This window comes from Pogona vitticeps, chromosome 3, assembly GCF_051106095.1.
Source record: "Pogona vitticeps strain Pit_001003342236 chromosome 3, PviZW2.1, whole genome shotgun sequence".
NCBI classification, from domain to species: domain Eukaryota; kingdom Metazoa; phylum Chordata; class Lepidosauria; order Squamata; family Agamidae; genus Pogona; species Pogona vitticeps.
Window position 1 is genome coordinate 91721750 of NC_135785.1, and position 9412 is coordinate 91731161.

A 9412-nucleotide genomic window follows, 5' to 3' on the forward strand; every position below is an offset into this window, starting at 1 on the left:
GCAAAAACATCTTGCCCTGGCCTTGATTGCACCACTAAGTTAAAAGTGATGATAGCCCTATTTCTTTGCTGGTGGATGGTGTGTAATAAGGACCTCCTGTTGAATCCAGGGGACTTATTCACGCAAGATCCGAGGCATCCAGCCGGCGTACAATTGTAACAACAGAATTATGTTGCTATATATGTTTGTAACTATATATACACCAGCTTTGTGGTGCAGTTTTCCAGACAGTCATTTCTGAATAAGTGCCTTGTGCCTATTCTATTTTTTTATTATTGAAATCAATAAAGCTGCAAGAACAACAACCACTGGAAACCATAATAGTACATTTCAGTGCCTCTGAATATATAGAATAACATGGAAAGGAGTGTCAGGCTGCAAACAGAAAGCGAGCGCAGGAACAGTCCTGTTAGGGCTGGGAGCCCCTTTTGCCCTTTGGCTTCGTGGGTTGTTTGCATTTTCCCATTGGATTTCAGGGGCAGAGTGTTGCCCCCCCCCAAAAAAAGATGACTTTTGAGAAACATGTTGGCCACTATGTTAGATGCAGAGTACAATGTAAACACTGAGCAAATGATTTTTAAAATATTTATTTATTTTACACATGTGATGAAACAGTTTCTCCAAAATATATGGGCAAGCATATCCGATCATATGACTGGATCCAGACAGAGAGAAGTGATTGTGCCAGTTATCAGTGAGGATCAAATCAGACACAATAGCAGTGGAAGACCTACATTTTGGGCCCCCTGAAATTGAACTGTTATGTGCCCCCCCCACAACCAGCAACAAGGTCTGGGTAGCCATTGTTACCTTGTTCAGTGGAGTTGTTTCATGACATATCACCACATTATTTTATTTTATTTTTACATGTGGACTAAAGTTGCTCTGGAGTTTCTCCAGGATTAGGGGCCCTGAAGCTTAAGTTTCATTAGTTTCATCGTAGATTGCCCCTGCACACCAGTCAACACTTCATCATGAACTGCTGGATAGCTCAGTGATTTAGGCATCTGGCTGCAGAGCCAGAGGTTGGGAGTCTGATTCCCCCACTTGTGCCTCCTTGACAGGGGCTGGACTCAATGATCCATAGAGTTCCTTCCAGCTCTGCAGTTCTAAGATCATCATCATCATGATTATCATCATCATCAAACATGCCAGTGCTTCAGTCACAGAACACCTTCTGAGCATCGTGTCTGATCAATCAAGATGTAAATGTAGCTGGTATTTAATGACAAATCATAAAGCAAAGCCAGCTAATTTGCAAGCTGTGGGAGAACATAACCTATCTTTCTCAGATTCAGATTTTTGATTGCTTTTACTAAATAGCCACGTGGATGGAGTTAACTATGTGAAGCCTAGAAAAATTAGAACCTCTTGAATCACAGGTCCCAAAACGGTCTCTCTTGCATGGCTAGTGGGTTCTGGGAATTGTAGTTCAAAAGAGCAACTTCTCCAACTTGTATGTAAGAAGAAATGTATTTACACGCTAGGCAACTGTGACCATGTAGGTGGGGTTTTGTGTCCCTTCCTAGAGGGAAACCTGAGTTCTTCACAAGGACATTTTAGCATGTGTGAACCTGTACAAAGTAGGCATGACAGACTTAAATGTCCATCAAGAAGCATACTGACCTGTTTTTGCTGCATAAAAATTGCAGACATTTCCTCAGGAGCCATTCTCCCAGATGGAGGGCGGCACTGCAATTTTTAAAAAAAAGTTATATAATATCTGAATATGGTTCTTTTAAAGGTTAATATATTCGCATTCATAACTTTATCTTAAAAAAAATAAATTTTAGGCTGAGGACAATCATACTGGGGCAGTAGGATGGACCTTTTCAATCTCTAATTTCTATGCTTCATTGATTCTTTTTCCCCCCCTAGGTCAACCATCCAAGATGGTTTTCAAATGAATTATAAGAAGATCACTGCCATTCCTGTGTAAAGGTAACACATTGCCCTTTGCCTCGGGTACATCAAGCAGGCCTGTGACTCTGAAACTGAAAGAGAAGAGGAAATCACATGCAGAAGCTGCAACAAAATGTTACAGTTTTTTTTCCAGCATGCACTCAGGCTTGTGTATAAGAAATCATCCATGCATCCCACTGCTACAGAGCATAAAGTACCCATTTTTGTTAAAAAAAAGAGGAGGTGTCAAACAATTCTGTATATATAACATACAAGAGCCCCTGTCTTAGAACAGCCCAGTTTAAAACCCCACACTTTTACAGCCTTCCTATATTAGCTGGTGCCCTCTACCCAGCACCTAAAACTCACTTTTACAACCACTGGGACTGTTGTGACTCGTGCTGTAAAACGACATGTTGACAAGCATGGCAGCAAAAGAAAGGAGGGACATGGGGCAAGAAAGAAGACAGCAGAGGTCAGAGGGAAGTGCCTTGCGAAAAAGCCAGAGACAAAAAGGGTGAGCAGTTAGAAGAAAGAAGTCAGAGAGGAGTGATCAGCTAACAAGAAAGCAAGACAGACAGAAGATGTGTGAGGAAAAAATGAGAAGACTCCAGAGCTTAGAGAATATGAATATTCTCCAAGAACCAAATCCCTATTTCAACACCTCAGTGTTAAATGTATTCTTTATTCATATCAGAAGCACCACAATATAATTGTAAAACTTAGATAAATCTGTCAGATAATTTTTGTCCAACAATAGGCCACACTAGGGGCACTAGGGCAGGAAACATCTGACCTTCCACAGCACATTTTGAGGGGGATAGAGTACACTGACATTGATGAGGCACTGTTTATTCCTCTTTGCACCAACAGTAGTAAGCTGTCTTGGCTTGAAGGCCCCGTTTTCTTTGGTTTTCCTGGGCTCTGATGACTTCAGTCTACCACCTATAAAGTGACTTCTCAAAATCTATTTCTCCGTGTGAGCAGGGGCTAAACTTTCCTGAGGTTCCATCCATTTTAAGAGGCTGTTGATTCCCACTCTCACACACACACAGTATAGTCCTGACGTGTAGTTCTAGGGAACATGGAAGGAGTGTCTCTGAACAATGCAAATACATTTAGGCATCTCCTCAGCAATGACTCTGTCACTGATCCTTCCACTCCAGGAGTACCAACATAACCCACATTACTATTCTGAGCCTACTGTGAAAACAAGACTTGACTTACAATGGCTCACTCTACAAGTGCCATCAGGGAACACAATTGTTTGTAATTACAAGGGGCCTCTATACTTGAAACAAGTTGTCATCGATGCCATACACACCATACTGAGACATTAGTCCCCATCCTTCCCACAAACATTTAGGCACAATGACATGAGGTGCATTAAATTGTCCATGTTTTACTTCACCACCAGCAGTAAACCGTGTGGAGCAGAAAAAGCATCACAACACATAGCGAAGCAGAGGGGTTGTCTTGTCAGATACAATGTCTTGTGGGTAACAAATCTCAGACTCTCCCAGCCAGGAGGAGAGTGATAATCCAGAAAAGCAAATTTTCCAATCTGGACAAGTTTCACCCTGAAAGACCCATAAATGGAAAGGGCAAAATCTGTTCTATTAAATCAGTGACATGTAAGCTAATCACTGCTAACCTTACATGCTGATTTCAGTAGTTTAAGCATCACTAAATCCTGATCCAACATGTTGGATATTTGAGCTCCAACCTGCAACAAGAGAATAACAAATTAAAATTAGGATCAGAAGAAGGTAAGGAAGAGAGCAACATTTGAAAATAGGAAAAAGTATATGGCAGAGACATGTGACTCGTTTGAGGGTTTTTTTTTCCAATTGCAACTAATTTTTAGAAAAGCATTAAGTTGATTCAGCAGCAAATTACACATTGAACCCACAATATTTGATCCCTCACAGAAGAGATGTTAGCAAACTAATCAATATTAATAGTTGTCTTGATCTAATAATGACACAGATCTGATCATGTTCATTTAATATTATCTCTTCAAGGTTTCTAATAACTTGCCTTCGTTATACTTGCACATTAAGAAGACAGTTCTATAGATTGAATATCTTCTTTTAATTAAAATAGTAGGATTGGATTTGGCTCCGTCATATATATAATTAAAGCGGAATACTTTTTCTATAAGGACAGTTCAGCAATCAAGTATCTTCCTTCCCTTCCCCCCCTCCCCGAAAGGCATAGACTTCCATCTAGAGACTCTCATGTGCAGCTGCAGCAAGAAAGGATCTCCCCCATTTGATAAATGTTTGCTATCACAGCAGCAGGGAGGTCGCAAAATGGATCTCTTTCAAGGGTGGGAGAAACAGCAGAATCTGGTTGTTGCTCAAGTCAGGGAAGAAACCTAACCTAGAAATTTTTCAGGTTGAGTGGAAGTTTTGGCCCACAGCCCAAGATTACGAGGGTGGCCAGACCCAGAGGCTCTTACAGCTAAGGGGATATTTTGACCAACAAACAGCCTGAGATCACTGAGGAAGCCTGGCCTATAAGCTTTCACAGCCTATGGCCTCAGTTCAAATCTGACCTGGAGGTTTCTGTAGCACAGTGAAATCTCTTACCCATGGCCTAATCTGTCTTGTGGAAGGTTAAAATCTAACTTGTGGAGGTTCCCAGTGTAGCAGTGCTCCTAAGCCATTCTCCTTATCATGCTGCTAAGGGAGAGGAATCCCTACTGTTATGTCTGATCACAGACTGGGAGAGGAAGCAGCCCGCCAGTGAATCCTTCCTGTTATCTCCAATGTCTATAGACTTTTGAAGGTCAGGTTACACCTCAGGCCTTCTTTGTCCTATTGTTGTAGACAAGCTTCTTCTTGAGAAATGTGTCTGTTTGTTTTTAGCCATGGCCATGCTGGCTGGGGGATTATGGAAGTTGTAGTATTATTATTTTTTTTAAAGGTTGTCAACATTCTGCTCAGAACCACACTGACATGCACTACAGGAAGGAGGTTTGCTTGAGATAGCTACTAAGCCCCTCTAATGATAGGTGTTAAATGCCAGGACAAAACAATGAAAGACAAAGCATATTCCAATGTATTTAAGTTATGTTGACATGGTGCCCTCCAGAGATACTCTTCTGCAATGTTACCTATTTGTAGAGGAGGGGATGTAAAATACATTTGCTTGATCACAACCCTACATATTTTTTCTTGGAAGTATAGCCCTGCCCGGGGATTAGCTCTCTTCTGGACAAAGGAATCCATTATAATTGACTGGAACAGTAAGGGGATCTTTTTCCCATTATTTTTCCCATTTATTGTTGGTTTTCCCCTATCTATCATGTTTCTTTTTACATTTTCTCATATTTCCTTCCAAACTAATCAGCACTCCTTCTTTGCCTCCTATAGAAATCCAAAGGCTGGAGGAGAAATCTTGTCATGAAGAAATGAAGGAACAGATCCGTCGCTGCCTTGACAGGTCACAAAATAAAATATACCCTCTAATGCTCTGCTATTTTTTTTGTAAATGTTTCAAAAATGATGGCAAACAACCGATGTTCTTTGTTAACTACAGATATTACCAGGTATGTGTGTGTGTAATGGAAACCACCACTCTTAGAGTTTCAGAGACATTATTTTTGGATAAGGTATGCATCGTTAGGACAGTGGGATATCTCATGGTGTGTTGTCTCGCAGTATACCAGCTGGGAGCAGGAAAAAGACCCTGTCTCACCCAGTGAGAAATTTGTGTCCCAGCTGTAAATTAATCACAGCCTTGGGGTTGCAGGTGCAGTGCAGAGAGATTTCAGCATTGTGAGATAAAAACCGAAATAGCAGTTCTAGCTGCATGGTAACCTGGACGAACTTTTGATGTAGAAGCGAACAACAGCCTATTTAGCAAAGAAGCCCGGGGGATGGGTGAAGTGCCGCCCTTCATTCCCCCTTCCATTTCAAAATCTTCAGCCGTAATAGTGGTGTTTTATATGCTGTTCTGTTGTCCTGTTGAACTGGAACAAAATAAAGTATAACATTTGCCTGTCAGGAAGAAATAGCCGGTCTTTCCTCCCAGCAAAAGTTATGATGCCTTATTTCTAGTGTCTGTTGTTTCCCCACTTCTCAACCATATTTCCTTTTACCATACTCTTGCTTTCTCATCAGTTACACCTACCTAGGATTTCTGCTAACAGTGTCCTTTAGCATGGGACCATGGAGTGTGAGTAGCAAGCAATGGAACTATCAAATGCCTTCCATCCTTGTTATTTTTTTGCCAAGGACATCTTCTGCCTTTCTTCAGTAAACTCATCAGCTGCTTCCCTGTTTCCAGAAGTTCTGCTTGTTCCTCTTCATCACTGGTGTTCCTCCCTCAAGGTTCCATCTGTGTGGTCACCATGACATGGAGTTTCATAACGCATGATTTCCCTGAAATGAAGCATAATTTCATTTCTTTATTAGATTATCTTTTCTGTGCTCTTTTTAGGATAAAACACTGCGTGAATTGGTCCTTAGCATCACATGGAAAGAAACCTCCCAGTAATTGCATTGGTCACATGTTTCCAAAGCAATAGGAAGCTTTGTCTTAGAAATCCCATTCCAGCCTTATTCTCATCCCACTCTTTAGGAAGAAACTTATCACTGAGCCTCTCTCTCTTTAATGGGCGGGCAGCATGGTGCAGAACATTTTCTGTGGGATGGGAGCTTTTTTCTCCCTCTACAGGGAACAATACAAGCAATCTGTTCTCTTAATTTGAAAGGGAAAAAAAACAACAATTGGGAAGCATGGCACAGTGAATTAGCAACAGCGGCCATATAGGAAGGAAACGGGCTAGAAATAATATCTGGAGCATAACCGCTTGCCCGTTCTCTTGAACTCATAGCTCTTGCAGGTGATTTGAGATATCCCACTGCCCCATATAAAGCAGAATCTAGGGACAAATTGGGAGAGGGGCTGATCCAGATCACGATTCTGCTCCACCCCTTGTAATCCTGAAAAACACATCAGTCCGAATCTGAATTGGGTTCCTATACTTGGTTCTAACCTGATTTTGCTATATGCAAATTAAGCTTTCACACCAAGGAAACTACATTCAAGTTATGCTGAGACTGAAGGAAGATCGAAGTTAGTAATAACACTAAGACTCAGCCAGTCTCTTCAGCATGTACCCCCATTTCATGAAGACATAATATATGTTATCATTTACAGATTTACAGTGGATAGAGTGGGTTCAAATGCCAGCTTGGCCATGGAAACTCCCTGGGAGGTGGCAGTGGTAAAAGTACTCCTTGAATCACATAACCTGACAACCCAATTTGGGCTGCCATACATTGGATGAAATTTGATGGGAAATAATCACATATTCTTTAAAGGTAAGAGAATATGCTGTAAGAGATGCCGTACATATTTGATTCATATTTAATCAATTGATTTACCCATTCCACATCACATGAATGGCCCACTAAGTACTATTTGCTCACAAAGTTTTCATTAGTAAAGGTGTGTACTGCCAAATTGTCAACTAAAACCTTGCAGTTTGTATTTAGAGAGCAGGATATTGACATACAGCAAAGACTGACAATTTACAGCAAAGACTGATGATTGACATACAGCAAAGACTGGAGTGTGTGTGCATGTGCGTGCGGACACACACACACACACACACACATATACACACACACATGCATGTATTACTTGGAAATTAAAACCAGAGGTTACAGCCACATTCATTGGGGGCTCAGATTGGATGGAGCTGCTCCTTGTCCGGTCTGGGGGTCTGCAAGATGGTCTTACATGAAACAGTTCTTAAAGATTAGCAGATCTAGATTCACATCTCGTGGAAATTCTCCCACTTTGTCTCTGCCCTTGGCCACAATTATATTTGCAGGTAGGAACACAGTCACTTCACATGACACAAGCCCTGGTGCAGTTCTTAAAAGTGCACATGGGTGCCATTTTAAGGCCACGCCAGAACTTCCAGCACCAGGTCAGGGCTTGACAGGCGGCAAAAATAGAGCTGCTGGCATCTCAGAGAAGAGTAGTGTCACTGTTCAACCAGTGCCAGAGAGGTTTCCTAGCCACCTCAGAACTGGCTGGCTGGCAGTGCTGTTTTTGCCAGAGGGAGGGCAGCTCCAGCTGCTTCTTTTTCATCACATGGTAAGCAGGTGAAGCCACCTCAACCCCAGAACTGCCAGTAGCAGTGGCAAGCCTCCCAGTGCAGGCCAGCCGGCAGGGCCAGGGACTGCTCCACTTCCTGCTTTAATGCGAGGATTCACATTAAAGCAGGACATCAGGGGGAAAAAACTGGCTGTGGGCAAACTGAAACATGTAGTTTCTGCCAACGTAGAATCCAAGCCTGATATTTTTTTTTCTCCTGGGGGGGAGGGGTAGAAGCAGAGGTAGCACCTTGACATACCAGAAAGTGTGATGCTAAACTTTAAGGATACATAGATTCATTTCAACTTGTGTTTTTGTTTTTACATTAGAATTCACCAAAATCCTCATATGGGAGAACATAAAACTAATACATTTTCCTGTTCCCGGGAATGAGTAAGGATTTCATTTTCTTATTGGAACTGATTGGAATTCACCACATTCAGACATTTCAGAAGCACAGCAGGCAGACATGTCTCTCCCTTGGAGTGCCCGTGGCATTGCCACATGGAGGATGCAAAAGGGATGCTCCAGGCAGCCCCCTCCCCCAGCACGTGTCTCTTCTGGATCTGAATTAACTCAAACAGAAGTGTGCAATGATTAATCCAGCAGCTGGAACCACTTCAGCTTTTTGAGAGGTCATTGGAGGATATGGAATACCAAGCACTAATACTGTAGTCTGAAATCAGACGGAGAAGGATTGCTGTTTAACATGGTGGGAAAGAAGTAACACCAGTGAAGTAGGTCTGAGAACTTCTTGAATTCCACAAACCAACCCGATAAAACGGAAGGCAGCTGCAATTTCTGAAAAGCTATGTTTACAGATGATGGCATCTAATCACAAATTTGGTATTCACTTTGGAACACAAGTTCTCTTCTATAAGAGGAGGGAAACAGAAACCTTCTATGACAGGATAGAGTTCACATCCCACAGCACTGCAAACTCCAAGTGACCCTTGAAAAGAAAGCAGCTACATGAATAAATAGCCGCCTTTTGAAGATCAGTAGATTTTGTCACCCAAAGAAGAAATTCTTTAGCTTGAGAAGTGCTGAGAGCATCTACCTTTTGACTGCACAATTATTAAACTGTTGATGTTTGTTTTTCCCTATCCCAGTTTTTCCTCTGTGAGTCAGTACACCAGCTCTTCTAATTTGATTCAATAGCTTTGCAATGCCTGTAAAGTCTCAAAACAGTTACAGGAATGACAAATAGCTTCAACTATCACTAGTTCAAAGATCTTCCAAGATTCTTTTGTACAACAATGCCTAGTTTTATGTTTGTGGGCAGGAAGTGCTTGGCTCCATCCTCAAAGCCAGTCCAATTCCAAAACACCAATATTCGGTGTTGGCGGATTAGGCTGAAAAGTCCTGTGTAAATCATTTATTACCTTTT

General features: G+C 41.7%; 1 long non-coding RNA gene across 1 annotated transcript; it reads right to left on the minus strand.

Annotated features, from left to right (window-relative positions):
* Positions 1 to 1299: 1299 nt before the first annotated feature.
* Positions 1300 to 7723, minus strand: LOC144587773 (uncharacterized). Its single transcript, XR_013542914.1, has 2 exons — positions 6043 to 7723; positions 1300 to 3628 (listed from the first exon to the last, which is right to left on the minus strand). It is a non-coding gene; the product is annotated as an uncharacterized LOC144587773 (long non-coding RNA).
* Between the last annotated feature and the right edge of the window lie 1689 nt (positions 7724 to 9412).